The sequence below is a fragment of the Pagrus major genome, chromosome 9 (genome assembly GCF_040436345.1).
Source record: "Pagrus major chromosome 9, Pma_NU_1.0".
Classification (NCBI taxonomy): domain Eukaryota; kingdom Metazoa; phylum Chordata; class Actinopteri; order Spariformes; family Sparidae; genus Pagrus; species Pagrus major.
In genome coordinates, this window is record NC_133223.1 from 17,796,550 (window position 1) to 17,812,458 (window position 15,909).

Genomic DNA, 15,909 nt, shown 5'->3' on the forward strand with positions numbered 1-15,909 from the left:
TTCATGTATTTTTTAGCAAATTATCCAAAAAGCCTTTTAAAAAAGCTGGTCTATCCAGTTTCAGACTATAAAATGTGCACACAGTTTCCTGTGACTATCATTTACCAGAAATAATAATAATTTCTTAATATTTTGACATACCAACCTGATATTAGCAGCCCACACATGCTGCATCACCCTGTACTTCTCACACTAAATGGGACATTTTACTAATTAGGTACTGTTGCTATTTTTTCTTTAATCTCAGGCTCAGGACAGCGGCATAAGGGAGTTAAAAATGTATTATAGCCTACCTGGTTTTAGTGCCTGTGAACATAATTAAAATGGTAGTCTATGAAAAGCTTTATCTGGTAAATCAGAGAAGAGCACATGCTTTTTGAGTCTTAGTCAATTTGCTGAAAACGAGTCAGAAAGATGTGGTCGGTAACGTTAAAAAGGGACTCGTCCGTTTTGTCGTTCCTTTCATTTGCATAATTTAATGAATCCAATTCATTGTAATGCAATACCAAGTGCACCAGGAACATAGAATGACAGTTTGAGTTAATGAAATGTGTTAACGGTATCATCATTTACTTGTATGTTAATTAGTCCAATTAATTTCCCCTGCTCGGTAATCTGAATATTGTAATAATCTTTGCTCCCCTGCAGGAATGAAATCTATGATACACAGACCTCTGGGACAATCTGAGGAGAGAATCATGGATTTTCCAGTTGTGGCACATCTGAAATATTTTTTTTTTAGGTCTGATATTCTGGAATATTTTTCCGTTTTGTGGGGGATTTATGCTCGTATGTATGTATGGACCATACTTATGTATGGTCTGCGATCAGCTTTTACGATGCAAATCACATTGATAGAAATATATTGAGGAACAGGGAGTGTCCGGTGACAGAGCTCGGATAACTTTGTCTTGCTTGACAAAGTGCCATTGCCTTGTAACAGGAAGAGGTGCGGCTCTCCCGGCCACTGCAGATAAAAGCTGCCATCAGTGGGGACGATCTTTCCCGGCAGGTTAAAGGAAAGAAAAGAGATCACGGGGCAGTTAAGCGTGACACTGTCCACACACTTGTCATTTGAGCTGACCACCTGGATTGGGGGCCAACTTTGTCAACAAACTGTTCCAGCTCTTCTGTTATTGTACTTAAACCATGGTATCACAGTTTGTGAAATTGTCTCGAAATATTATTTACAGGATGTGTGTACATAGGGATGAATTTAAGATTGTTTTCGTGACTCTCAGCACAACTATCTTTTGTGCCTGCAGCACGTTTCTTTGGCTGAATGCATCACAACATTTATGAACCACGCTGGAGTCGCAGAAAGGTGGTCGTGTTGGACTGTCACACCAGAATTCAGGGTTCGTATCAAGTCTGTGGTTCGGTTTAGGGAAAGACATTTTCAGTTCCTGAAACTCACGAAATTTAATCTATAGGATTCACTTTAAAGGTGCACTGTGTAGTTGTGGAGAAAAAGTTCAAACTCAGAATTTTAATATTTACTTATTATTATTGTACTAATTAATATTGTTTATTTGTAAACAAAGTATAACAGTATCAAATTGTGTTGTCCTTTAAGGTCATTTTGTTTATTCAGTTTATTCAGTCATGAAAATGAAGAGTTTGTTTATTTAGTTTGTTTAGGCATAAAAAATCAGTCAATGAAGATCTTTCTCCTCTGATTAAAATGTCTTCCCCAAACTACATAGTGCACCTTTAAAGCAACATTATGTAACTTTTTGACCATAAAATAACAGCTTCAAAATCATGTTGATGGTACAGTGTCTTGTAATAGGGTGAATGGTGTCTCTGTCTCAGCCACTCCGCCCCCCTATCACTTGTTTCTGCACTATGTAACTTCAGTGAGAGGGTAGGATCACAGCGTTGCATACATGTTTACTTCAACATACACGTTTTCAACACATAACATTGTGATGATGTAATGAGTTTTGTTTGTAGTTATTACCTACATTACGTATGACAGCACTGGGATTTGTATTTACAACAGTGGTGTTGCACTCAGTAACTGTGGGGGGCTCCAAATTGCAAAAAATGCCAATTTCTACATAATGTTGCTTTAAAGGAATGAGAACAGAAGGGGGTTTTATGTGATAAACACTTTATAATAATTTCACAAAATATTACCTCCTGACAGACATGAAACTTGATATAAACTTGAAATATATATATGTTTTCTAATAACTCTAGAATTCAATACTGTATATAGGCAAAGGTACATGGCTATAATTTTTATAGCATGGTATCTTGAAACCTATATATCACTGCAAGCCTCACATGGACACAAATTTCCATTTTAAACTTGTGCTGAGTAATTGGTGCCCATTAAATTTTGTCACTTTCCCCATGATACTGAGTTAATATATGGGCACCTCAGAGTTTTCAACATTTTCTGGCCAGTTAAAGGTAAAATATCTAACATTTCTGCGTTTAAATGTCTCAAAACGACTAAACCTTCGTTATGTATTTTGTTGAGTTGTGTACTGACATTATCCCAAATGTTCCCAACAATGTTCAAACCCATAATTTTGTTCAAGGTAACAGTGTGTTTCATTTGATCGCCTGTCTATATAACTTTCGGGAGAGTTAGAGAGTGTGGAAGGAAGTGGGCGAACAGGTTAAAGGTAACGTAAATTAAAATTTAAAACATAACCTAATAATTTGTTCCTGAGTCACATCAGATAGATCTTCATCAACAATGGTGGTTGTTCAACAATAAAAACAATGCCCATTATCCCACGCTGCTTAAGATCTTTTGTTATGATAAAGAGATGACTAATGACAGAAATTACATATTGTGTATTTAATCTGAAAAGGTTGCTTTAAATTAAAGGATGCAAAGGAAGCCTCTTGTGGCTTTGATTATTGAGGCAAACATGTATTTTCTGCACACACTCAGTTCCTCATTGTTACTGATGTAGTTTGAAAATTATGTGAAGAAAATTTTGCATGAGAGGACAATTTTGGAGAGTTAAAGGAAAAGCTTTTTCAATAATCAACATTGTGTTCTTGTGACAGACAGGTATGGTTTCAACCGGTGCTTACACCACAAGTTGTTTGTCTGTTTTTATCGCGGCAAATAGCTTTTGGTTCTTCTCAGCTCAGTTTGAATAGCTGTGTAATTGTACGCGGTGCTCAACTTCTCTTCCGATTCATGTGCAAAATGCATAAATACAATAACCATGCAGAGGGAGAGAAACACTGTAATCATGCAATAATGTTTCCAACTGTATGTGTGATAGAATTCAAAACGCTATTGGGATTATGGTTCTTAACTGTTGGGAGGTAATGTGAACTGTTGGCAGAAATGACTTATTTCATTATAGCGTCCCAAATATACAAAATGCTTCAGCGAGAGGGCTGCTTCTTCTCCATCTCTGCCCAATTTGAACTGTTTTCACCGATTTGTTGAAGGCGAGGCCTGCAATTTGGCAAAGTGACTATTATTTGCTTTTCTCAAGGAATCAACAACTTGAAAAGTACAGTGAAATGAATTGTTGGGGTTGTGCAGCTGCATGTATTTACAATCCTCTGTGAAGCATCTCGCAGAATTTAAAGACTTTATTTAATTTCCTCTTAGATATGAACTCTTCATAAGTGAAAAGCACTCACCATCCTGCTTTAATATTTTGTTTACAGCACGCTACTAATGCTGTTTTTCTCACACGAGCCATTAGGACATTTGAAACAACATACAAAAGTGTCCCGTGTTTCTACATTCCTGACACATTCGTGCCCTTGATCAACTGCAGAAGGCAGACAATAGCTGCAGATCATTTTCCCCGGGCAGGGAAACGCAGCATGGATCAACTCAATAACCTGATATTCCCTGTCTACTGAATGTGGCCAATTTAGCAGAAGGTCAGCGCCTTTTTTTTTTTTACTCCAGAGACAATTTGGTGACCTCCCTCCGGAGCCCCAGCAGGACCAGCAGAGACAAACAGAATGGTTGAGCTTGAAAGTGCTGGTGTTGACATTGCGTTTAGATGTGGGCTTCTCAAGGTGAACAGATACCTGGTGTGGAACAGGGGGGCTATTATGCAAACCTGAGAGCAACGGCTTCAGTTTTTCATGCATTTTTGGCAATTATTTACGGTGTCAGGGTGGATGTTTGAATCTAAAGATGTGCACTGGGTAGAAAAGTATGGTGTGTGCGAGTATCGGTGTGGCTGCAAATCATCTTCCATCATCCTTTTACATGCAGAGATGCTTCAAATTAAACACTCTTGTTTCAGGGAAATTATGGTCTGACTCCATGTTCCATTTCAGGAGATTCAGATTTGATCATTCTTTGCCATTTTTATTGTAAAATGTCTCTCTCCTGCTGTATGTATGTTTTTTTTTTCCAGCTTAACTGTGAAAATTGAATCTGAATTGAATATGACACCTCCATCAAATTTGGCACATTATGTTGTTCTTTGTGCTCGTGCTCAGTGTGCGTCTGTTTTTAGCAAAGAGACAATTGCATAAGATGATGATGGGATCTATGAGAAGATTAGGTGGGATAATTTTTTTAGCCATTCCTCACAGCAGTCGCATAGTTTGTACGAAATAACTCTGTCTTTATTCTGCACCTCAAGGTCAAACGTGATGACGGCTTCAACTTCCTCGGACTCGAGGAAAAAACTGCGAGTGTGCGCTCAATATTGTCTTTTGTTGACAAGAGCCGGCCTTCGGTGTTATTCAGCCCATTGAAAAACGATTTCAGATAAGAAAGGAGACGTTTTGTATCTGAAAATGTACATTAAATGGTGTCAACAACATCCCGGAGGTCAGAGTGGAGTCCCCATGGAGACTGAATCTGGCTGCTGCGCTCAGAGACTCGACACCCCCCTGAGTGGCGGCTCCGTGATGGCTCTCAGTTTCTCTCGTCATGTCCCTGGCAGCTTTGACACAGGTAATATGCATGCAGGCTGACAGTGCCTGGGATGTGCGGCAGAGACAATGATGTACATATCATTTTCCTCCCTGACTGATTGAAGACTGTAATCTGTGCTGGACTTTCTCTCTGATTACACACGTCTCAGGGAGCAAAACAAGGACTCTGAGCTGCCACTGGGCACTGGACTCATCCAGGGCTTTCAGCCTTCAAGAGGACTGAAGTCCGCCTTTAAGGTGAGCTCAATTTTCGTCCCATTTACACTATTGTTACAAGTGTCGGATAGAATGCATCTGGTAGATAGTGGTCAAACAGTGCCTGTCTGAAGATGACACGGGAACAGAGATGTATCTGGCACCCAAGGTCATCCTATTCCCATCTGCGGCAATGTCACAAATGTTTAGAGCAGCTCCTGTAAAGGCACTCACAAAGAGAGAAACAATATCATGAATTTTACATTGTGAGCAAAATGCAAAGTGTCTCCTGCAGCTCAACAGGCCGACACTAAACCTGTCCAACAAGACCAACCATGAACCGCAGACAGAATATGTTGCTCTGCTATAATACTCTATTGTTCTCTCCGTACAAAGGTGTTTAACAATGAAGCAAATTTCATGCATAAAATGTCATGATTGCAAACAGCGCACTCAACCTGCCTGTGTAACCTTGTGAGGAACACTTGTGTCTTTATGTAAAAACCTAAGAGATTTCTCTGTTGACAATAGGTCAATCCGTTACAGAAGTTACCTAGCACATTACAAGGTTGGTCTCGGGGGAGAAGTAATGGGTTCTGGGCAATTGACCAACCTGCCATGCTTTACTGCACCTGCACTGAGTTAGAGCTGTCATCATTACCACTTCCTCTAACGTTCCCCCACAGCAACCCAGACACTCCCACTTAGAGCGATATTTCACTTTGGTGGAACATTTTCACTTTTTTTTTTTTTTTTATCACACGTCCCTCTGTAGACGAGTGGAGGCAGTCTGGCTTTAAGATTTGAAGCAGTCAGGTAACCTCCAACGGGCCTTTGGGGTGCACACTAAAACATAATGTTTCCAAAATAGCTCCCAATCGCCGGTGATGATTCTGACTTAAACTTTTCAGATCGAGAACCATACCTGCCAGAAAGAAAAAAAATCTTGAAGATAAAAGGTTGTAAAAGGTGTCTACCCACAATCTCTCTGTGTCAAAGTATGAAGAATATGAGGTTAGTCATTTGAATGGCATTTATCCTCTATTTTAGTCGAGTTATTCAAAATGATTGCAAGGTTGTACAGTCTGAAAATAATCATCAGGCCGTTCTGTGAAGCTGTTTGAATGGTTCATTAAAGTGAATCAGAAAAAGAACAAGCTTCGACATTAATTAGTTCATCGAGACCTGCTGATAGGAGGCACCTTCAACTTCATTTTCTATTTTCTTTCTTTTCCACGAGTGTAGCTACATTACATACAGGTCAGGAGGTCACGGACGTCACACACACACACACAGCTCTCTGATTACAAATCCATCTGAAATCTCCTCTGGTGAACATTTTCAACAAATATTTGAAATGTTATTAAAAATATGAATCATTCTCAGAGGTGGAAGAAGTACTTGTTAGCAGACTTCATTTTTTAAACATTCTGTTGCTCTCTGTTAGCATAGCGGAGAGAGGCACTTGAAAACATGCATAAAGTCACATCCTTTGGACTGTCGCAGAAAATCCAACCCAAGTTCTTCAAAAATCCACAGTCCAGCAGCATTAAACAACTTAAACAAATCATCCACAGGCTGGTATATTCAATGGAGAGAGATGGAGAAGGTTTAATTACAATCTGCTCACATATGGCCAATAAGAAATTGATAAATACATGTAAATTGCAACAAATTGTTAAATTGAGCCCCTTTAAGTAAACGTATGAAAGTATTAGCATCAAAATATATGTACAGTTTTAAAAGTAAGAGAACTCATTATGCAGAATGGTTTATTTCATAGTAATAATATGTAACATCATGAGATTATAATACACTTTGTTGATGCTAGTAAATGTAGTGTACTGTATATTGTTTATCTGCTGGGCAGCTTCTAAATGTCCCTTTGGGATCATGAGGGTTTTATCATAATCTATAATATTGCATCATAATTTATCTGTTGATTATATTTCGTATTGTTAAACTAAATCTGCAAAGTAACTAATAACTACACAACAGTATTTGCCTCTGAATTGTGGAGTAGAAGTAAGAAGTACCTCAAAATTGTACCTCACAACCTTAAGTACTTAAGTTCTTTTTTCAAGGTCACCTCAGCACATTACATATAGACATCAGATCTTGATCTATAGTCACGCGGAGGTTTAGTAGCTTCATCAACTATTACATTAGTCGCCAATTATTTAGACAAATTTCTGATTCCAGCTTCTAAAGTGTAACTTTTTTCTGGTTTCTTTACTCCTCTATGACAGTAAACTGAATATTATTTGGGTTGTGGGCAAAACAAGACATTTAAGGACGTCATCTTGGGCTTTGGAAAACACTGATCAACATTTTTCAAAATTTTCTGACATTTTATAGACCAAACAACTAGTCGATTAATCAACAATTAAAATAATCATTAGTTGCAGCCCTGTTATCCATCAGGTCACATGATTTTCATCAGCAGATGGAGTTTGCTTAGTTGTCATAGAAATGTAGGTTTTCAAATGTTCATTATCTCTGAGCACGTGATCACATTTGATATCAGCTGTTGTCAAAAGCAATACAGGAAGAATGAAATCCGTAGTAGCACTCACACATGATATATTTAATTTAGAAAGTACTCCTTCACTCTACATGTGTCAGTCAGTCTCAAGTAGAAATAAACAAACAACATTATTGTGATAAAAATGTTTAGCCTTCAGGTTTTTTAAACCACCAGAAATGATCAAGGCCTCAGCTGTAGCCAGCCTGCAGCAACTTCGCTCTGACTTGCAGATGTTTTTCCCTCAGTTTTTCACTTCCTCCTCCCACACATGTCTTATATCAGTATTTGCCGGATCCAAAACGACCAGCTTTGAAAATGAAGGAGAGGAACTTTACATTGTGCCAGAAAAAGGAATGGAAATTACGGGCAGTGTCAGATAATTGAGCTTGTCGTAAGAGACATGTTAATAACAGACGGAGATGCAGAAGACTTGTCACTCCGTACCCTGGGTGACAGACTCTCTCTGCTGTTGATGAGCTGTTTTAGAGGGGAAATTGTTCCACGCAAAACACCATCGTTATTACAAGCTGGCAAGCTGCTCGCTTGTGTACCCAATTCTGCTTGAACTGACAGAATCCAATTGACCGGCACATATTCATGCACTTTATTTTCTTTATTCTCACCAACAATGCAGATAATTACTGCACCAAGTAAAACTGAAAATAGAATTTCACTGTGTCCCAGAAAACAATGCCAGAGCTGTCTCAGCAACATGTCTGCTCAAATTGCTGTGACTGGGAGACCTACTGTAAGACAAGCAGCAATCCAATATTACTTGTCAACTTAAAACCTGCTGAAGCCATATTGGCATTCTCCTCTTTTATAAAATAGGGTGAAATAACTTTAATTTTCTCGTTGTCATTCATCCTCTCTGTAGCAAATCAAGGCAACATGCAAACCTTTTTTCAACAAAACTCCCTCATATGTAGAAGTTATCTGTGGTCTGAATGATCCTAAACATAAAGAAACTCTCCCAAAAGCTCAACTTCTGAATAAAAGATTTATTTATTATGAATCGGACACAAACTGTGAAGTGCACCTTTATGTTCTGGGGGTGACCTACACATGAATAATTCACTATTTTCACATTTGCCATTTGAAGTTAATGTAAACACAGCTTATTCTCAGAGGAATACAAGCATATTTTAATAGAAACAAGCCACATTTAGAAACCAAAAGCACATCTTAATGCTAGGATTTGTTGCTTTTTCTTGTAAAATCGTCTGCTGATTAAGCTCAGGGGCCTGTTTTATTTTAAATTGCATCAATTTGCATCACTAAAAATCAGGCTATGTGGCGTCTTTACCGCTGATGAAGTGAAATTGTAATTTACTACTTTATGTTTTAATCCAGAGTTGATTAATTTACGGTTCATAACTGTGAAGTATCCGTGAAGTATTTTTCAGATGCAGTGTCTGAACTGCCAAAAGGGTCACCAAGAAAATGATTACCTTGTTTTCGTGCTTTGTTTCAGTACGGGTGATTATAGCAGTGCATGTGGTTTTCATATCACAGATGAATAAAGAGCGGGTTAAAAAGGGCTAGAACATGTTCCAATAGGATAAGTTTAAAAATGATTGAATATAGATTTTGTTGTGGTTAAATGGGGTTTACGTAGTTTTGGAAAAGAAACTCAGAAAGATAATATTTACAATACTGACAAAGTAACAACACAAACTCAGAAATATTTATTATTTCCGTAATTGAATAAACAAGCTGTTCTCAGAGGAGAATAAGGTCCCCAGAACACTGGTTGAAGCTAGAAAGGTGGCAGGGTCCGCCAAATATAAACAAAGTAAAACAGTACTACATAATACACCTTTAAAAACACATTTACCCTAAAATCATGTCTGTGTTTTTACCATTAATCCCTTGGGGAGTAAATGCGATCAGCGGCGTAGCAAATGGGACGTTGTCTCTGTGGCACCCATGGCGGGACGGTAGAGTGTCTCCCAGGGACCTGAACACATCTGCTGAGTTCACGGCCCTCCGCCACCTCTAACGCAACTCATTAATGAGGATCTGTTACTGCCGGTGTGTCATGTATTTTTTTGAACTTTAACTTTGCTCTGAGTCCCACTGTGCGGGGGGGCTGTGTGGCTGTCATACTAATGTATAGGGACACTCTAGTGTCGCTGTCCAACAAGTCGTCCGTTATCTGAGGGAAATGTGTCCGTCCAGAGGTGAGGGCGGCTTTGTGCTCTCAACCAGGCCACCTCTCAGCCTTTGTGCCAGTAACAAGCTCAGCTCAGGCTCCAACGAAGCGAGAAATTGTAAACTCTCCGGAGAGGCCCAGTGGAGAGATAAGGGCTTAGTGTTTGCTGGCAATGTGCATGGGGATGAATCTGATACGGCCGAGTCCCACGCCAGAATGGGAGTGATGATACCTCCCCTTCTATGGAGAGTTATGTTTAATCCCCTTTGCCAGCGTATTCACTTGCAAATATTCCTGTCACCATTAATATGTATTAACATCCCTCACACACTGTTCAATACAGATTTATCAGACTCGATTTTTCCTCTTGTGCTCACCACCATCTCACCGCTGCTCTTGAACCCAAGCTTTTGATTTGGAGAATGGACCTCAATGTGCTGCTGATGTTCAAGCAGCAAACCTTTGCCTGTAGATCCTGCAGGCTTCTATGTAGACTCTCCTGCAACATCAGCCCACCGACGGGACAAAACCCACTATAGTTTATGTATATAAATCATGTGCACATTTTTTAAATATTTTTCAGTTCAGTTCAATTTATTTAGGTCGTCATTGTACACATGCAAATACAAATAATTAACAAAAAAACAACGGCAACAAAAATATATTGACCAAAAAGGTGTAGGCTGAAGGTTTGGTCATACAAGAGTTCATATTTTAGTAGTCTGTACATTAACACAACATTTTCTTAATTAAATGAACAAAAAATCCTTGATTCCTTGTCACAACTATTTCACAAGTGTGATAGATATACATCTATTCTTTATATTTGTTCATACCGACTCTTATTTCAGACAACCTCTGAATACAGTGATGAAGCACTTTGTGTTGTGCTTTGTACATCATCTGTGCAGTTCTATGATCAACTAGATCACAACATTTTAAAGCATGTAAGTTGATTCAATATATCTTTAGCTTTATGTAATATTACAATATTTTTCTCAGTAGTATCCACATTGGAACATATCATGGTGTGGCCATGGGTTGCATGATTGGTGTTCCTAAAAAAAAATACCAATTTCAGACTTAAAAGGCATCAAAATGTTCTTATATTTAAACTATATATATGTAATTTCCTTTTTGTCAAAAATGTTGGATATTTTCACTTCAAAATCGGAAGTGGTTATATCTTATAGAGCTAATTCAAGTAATTTTTAACTTTACATGTCTACCTTCACATAAACATCGTATATTCTTACCTGCTTTACGTCTATGCTTCTGTTGTAAACTCTCCTTACCCTTACAAAAAGTTAAATTTGCCTTTTCCCATGTGAAAATCAGTTTCACATGTGAATTGAAAATTAATGCATGTGATTAGCTATCTCACATGTAAACTAAAATTTTAACTTGTGAAAAGAAAATAATGTCCAATGTGAAGTAGGCTTTTTCACCAATGAACGAAATTTTCACCATGTGAAATTTACATTTTCATATGCTCATACAGTACGTGATTAGCTTTTTTTCTCATTTCTTCACATGTGAATTTCACATTGTCAAACCTTTTCACATTTAACTGGCGGTTCTCACATGTGAACTAAACATTTAACGTGAAATTAATGTCACAATGTTCACATGCCATTGGCTCTTTCACATATGAATGAAATTTTCCGTAGAAATGAATTATTTATGTCACATTTATTTTTTCACATCAGGAAACAATACATGGTACGAAATTATATGAAATCAAGTTAAACTTCCCTCTTTACATGTGAGTTACACATTTTCACATGCTTTCACAGGCTGTTCTTACATGTAAAATGTAAAAATAGAATGAAGTCACCTGTGAACTACACATGTTCACATGAATAGGCTTTGTCATGTATTAATAAAAATAAATACAGAAGAATTTTCACATGTGAATTACACATGTTCATATTTTGACTTTTTTCAGCACCATTGAAGTTCTTTACATTTAGTCTTAAGGATTTTAAAAGTATTCATTCTCCGATATCTCCATACACCTTGTATAAAGCTTGCCATCAAAGTTAATTAAGATTTAATATAAAACATTGTCACTGCTGATATTTGACTTGTGCTGTTCTTTTAACTTGAATGTAATTCTGAATTACAGTAGTATACAATCTAACAAGATAAAGAATGCTGGATGGGATTTGTGTGAGATTTTGCCTGTGTTTGCTGGTCTAATCCAGACAAAGCCCTGAGAAGCTCATTACAGCCTGGTGAGGCCTTAAGCCTGTGCTGCCTGCATTAAAGCAGCCAAGAACTGTCTGTCAGCTTGCTGGCAGAGCCCAAATCAAGCTGTCAATTACTGGACGTGTTTATGGAAATTACATGTTTGTTAACATGCTGGAAAAATGTGCTCTCGGCTCAAGCAGCATGTGTTCGGAGAAACAATTTTGCTCGGAAATCACCTTTCAAATGGATGAAGGTGATCCTCATCAGATCACAGACACGAGAGGCATTTTAACTCTCCCCGTCCTGATACTTGTGAGGAGAAGCGCAGACAGAAAGAGCCACAACTAACAATCAAAGGTGGAGTCCGTGTATGATGCTATGTTTTTGTTTAATAAGTCATTTCACTCTGTCTTGGCTGTCGTTCGGTTCCCTTTGTTACTCTTAAAAATGCAAAAGCCCAGGTTTGGTAACCAAGGCAGTGGTGAAAAGAGAAGCTTGTTTGAGCCGGAGCTGTAACTCTTACACCCGACAGACACCCTGTTCAAAGTAAACATTTCGTTAAAGAAATGTTATAAGCAATCTAAAGGTGAATTAACCACTAGAGGGAGCAACAACCTCTGATTTATAATAAAGAGTATCAAATTAATCATTTATGCAACATATTTCCATTTTCACGTACCGTACACCGCATTGGTGTCTTTTGGTGTCAAACACTTACCAGTTTCCACCTGAAGAATGGCTCTTTTAAAGTGCACCTTCACTTTGAATGGATTTGTAACAATGCAGTGTATAAAATGAAGCTCTCTCTACCATTCGGTGTAATGTCTCCGATGAGATGTTTATGTCAATTTCCCCGTTGATTTTCTCTCACATAAAGGCCTTGATTTCAGCCTCCCAATGATCATGAAATTGAGCCAATCGACATGCATGTCTCAGATGTCTGTTCGAGCTCATCTTAGACAAGGTAATTTTGCCAGAGCAATTACCATTGTAATGTATTCCAAAGTCAGGGCATTTTTCTGCTGCTTAGGTGAGCCGCTGACAGCATGTTTTGATTTTTAAGCAATTGTGCTTTTCACTCCGAGATCACGCCAAGGTCTGCATTTCTCCCTATGTAACAACCCGCCATGATTCCATTATTTCACATTAACATCTAATTACCTCACTCAGACCCGCAGCTATATTGAAAAGCCACTGCGAGTTCTGGGGTTTGACAAAGCTGTAAGTAAAGATGGGTGGGGGTGGTTGGTGCATGTTTATGAAGAAGAAACTCCAACTGTAAGACATACCCAATTCCCAGTGGACCCGTATTACCTGTCAGGGATGATGACAATGCCCTGGAGAATGTCACTGTGCAGTGAAACTGTCATCACACAATTACTCTCACCATTACTGGCCCTACATCTCCATGTAATGGCTGTGACACACTTTACAATTCAGATTGTATTCTCAGTCATTGGCACTTAAATGCTGCACTCCGTTTTATGAAAAGATAAAGATCTCTGTAATCTGCCAGAGCTCAACCATCCCTTGAAAGCTTGTCAGGCGGCATTTTGTCGTTCACAAGAAGTTGTCATACCCCGTAGCATCTCCCTTTGTTGGGCTGGTGAAAGTGTCTTTTTGAGTGCACTATTGTGTGCTTGTTGATATGTGCTTGCCTATAGAGTCAGACTGTGTTTTGGTCGAGTTATCTATTTGAGTCATCACAAGAGGAGTGTGCAACGTGGTATGTTGTGCAGAGTTCAGCTGCGACTACAGATCGGCACAGAGCATCAGGAGATCCCTCAGTCATGGATCATCAAATTATGATCCAAACAATAAGGCTGGAGATATTCTATATATTTTTGTTATTGTCCACAAATCTTAAGAACAGACCAAAACCACCAGGGTGTTAGTTCTAGTGGCAATACTTTCTGACTTCTGCAGACTGTCTGTGTCTTGTCTCTACTGATGACATTAATATTTAAAGATGAGTCACAAATATATAGTTTCATTTTTTAAACAGGCTAAATTGTTTCCCAAACTGGTGCAATTACTTTATATAAGATGGACTATTTTCAGTTGTGGATTAATACACATGCAGTACACCTGCAGGATGGAGTATGTAAAACTTAAAACTAAACTACAGGGTCCATGTTCATGGTAATGAAGCAATATGTCAACCGGTGTAACAGTGTTGCTTACTGATGTATTTTTAATAGTTGTAAGTATAGATCAATGGAGGTCTATGGTACAGAGGAATGACTTACCAACACATCCTTTTCCCTAAATGACTGAATAGGTCGATTGTCAGCGTCTCCCAAAACAACATACTATATCACCATGTCCAGAACAACATGATGAGCATACCAGTGCACACTAACTTCACCCTACACTCGCAGTTTGGTTAGATTTAGAAACCAAAACTACTTGGTTAAGGTTTAGGCACCAAATATACTTGTTAAGGTTTAGGCACCAAATATACTTGGTTAGGTTGAGGAAAACATTGTGGTTGGGGTTAAAAACAATGTTATTTCTGTAAGTTCCATTACAAACATACCTAAATTACCTAAGCTACTTACATCCCGTTATGTACTCAATGTGACTTGACTACATTTGTAAGCTGAAACAGCTCACTGTTGACTTTTGGTTTCACACAGGAAACGAAGAGCGGTTTCCTGAATGTGCCAACTGATGAATCTACAAAATAACATCTCTGTCAACATTAAAACCATTTACCCTCCATAGAAAAGGCAGTCTTTGTAACAAGATCAAGTCATTGTTTGTTTTGCTCTTTTCATGGGATTTGTTGATAATGAGAAAAACATGGGTTTCTCACCGGTTTTATCCTTTAAGTTTCAGCTGTTAGCAGATCCGGGAACCATCTAACTGCACCACCAACTGCAAAAAGCCTAACTGGCAGCCTGTGTGTGATAGCAGATTGAGTTTAACAAGCCAGATGGGTTGTAATTGTCTGATCAATCCAATGTTTGTGAGCTTTTATGCCTTTTATTATGGTTTGTTTTCCTTACGTGCTGTTTCCTCTGCTGATTTGCCTTCCCTTGGGGAGGGTCTGTGTCAAAAACACTTTAGCTGCCTGACCAGCGTTACTTCTCTCAGGATGTGAAGTGCGCCGTCTGAGTTGGGCAGCACCTCCCGTGAAAATGACTGGAGCAGCATTATCTTCCCCGCCTGTCGGCCATGCCGCTGCAGTTTTACTGGTCACCTTTTCAGAGCGGTTGTCTGGCAGAGTGTCTATATGATTAAGGCTGCCCTGCTTTCCTCTGTGCAGAGGTGAGTAAAGGCTCATTTCTCCACAGTTCTAAAGAGTGGAAAATTAATTTAGACATTTGGAAATGTCATTTACATCTACTAAACCATTTGAATTCTCTTAGCTTTTTAAAACTTGCAAGGATCAACCTTTGCTGTTTCCCCTCACTTTACATTAAGATATTTGTGTGCCTGAATCATCAAACTGCTCTTCTCCTTTAACATGAATCACATTTTTAAAATAACACACAGACATAAGACGTACAGATGGTTCTGACTTCTGAGACAGGGCGTCGCAACACAGGCATTGTTATTTTCATGCCGCATGTAACAGCAGGCCCTCTTTCCAATCATATCTTAAGAGTTGGTCCCTGTACAGATGTGAAGAGGTTTTTAACCCCTCACTTTTGGAAGCCGTTTTGTTAGCTCTCCTTTACTTTCTCCCGGTTATTGAAATTCTTTCACGGTGCCTCTGTTTCTTTTCCTAGGTATATAATGTACTGGATAGATCCTCAACATGCCCAATCACAGAGAACTAATTTGACTCTATTGTTTGACAAGTGTTCCTTACAGCTTGGTGTGAGTAAGATGCAATTTGAGAACAATTATGCCATTTTCTGAGAACAGTATGGGGCATGTAAGAATCATTTTAGATTTCCACAGGTTAAGTGTAATGACCACTCTAAGCATTGCATTT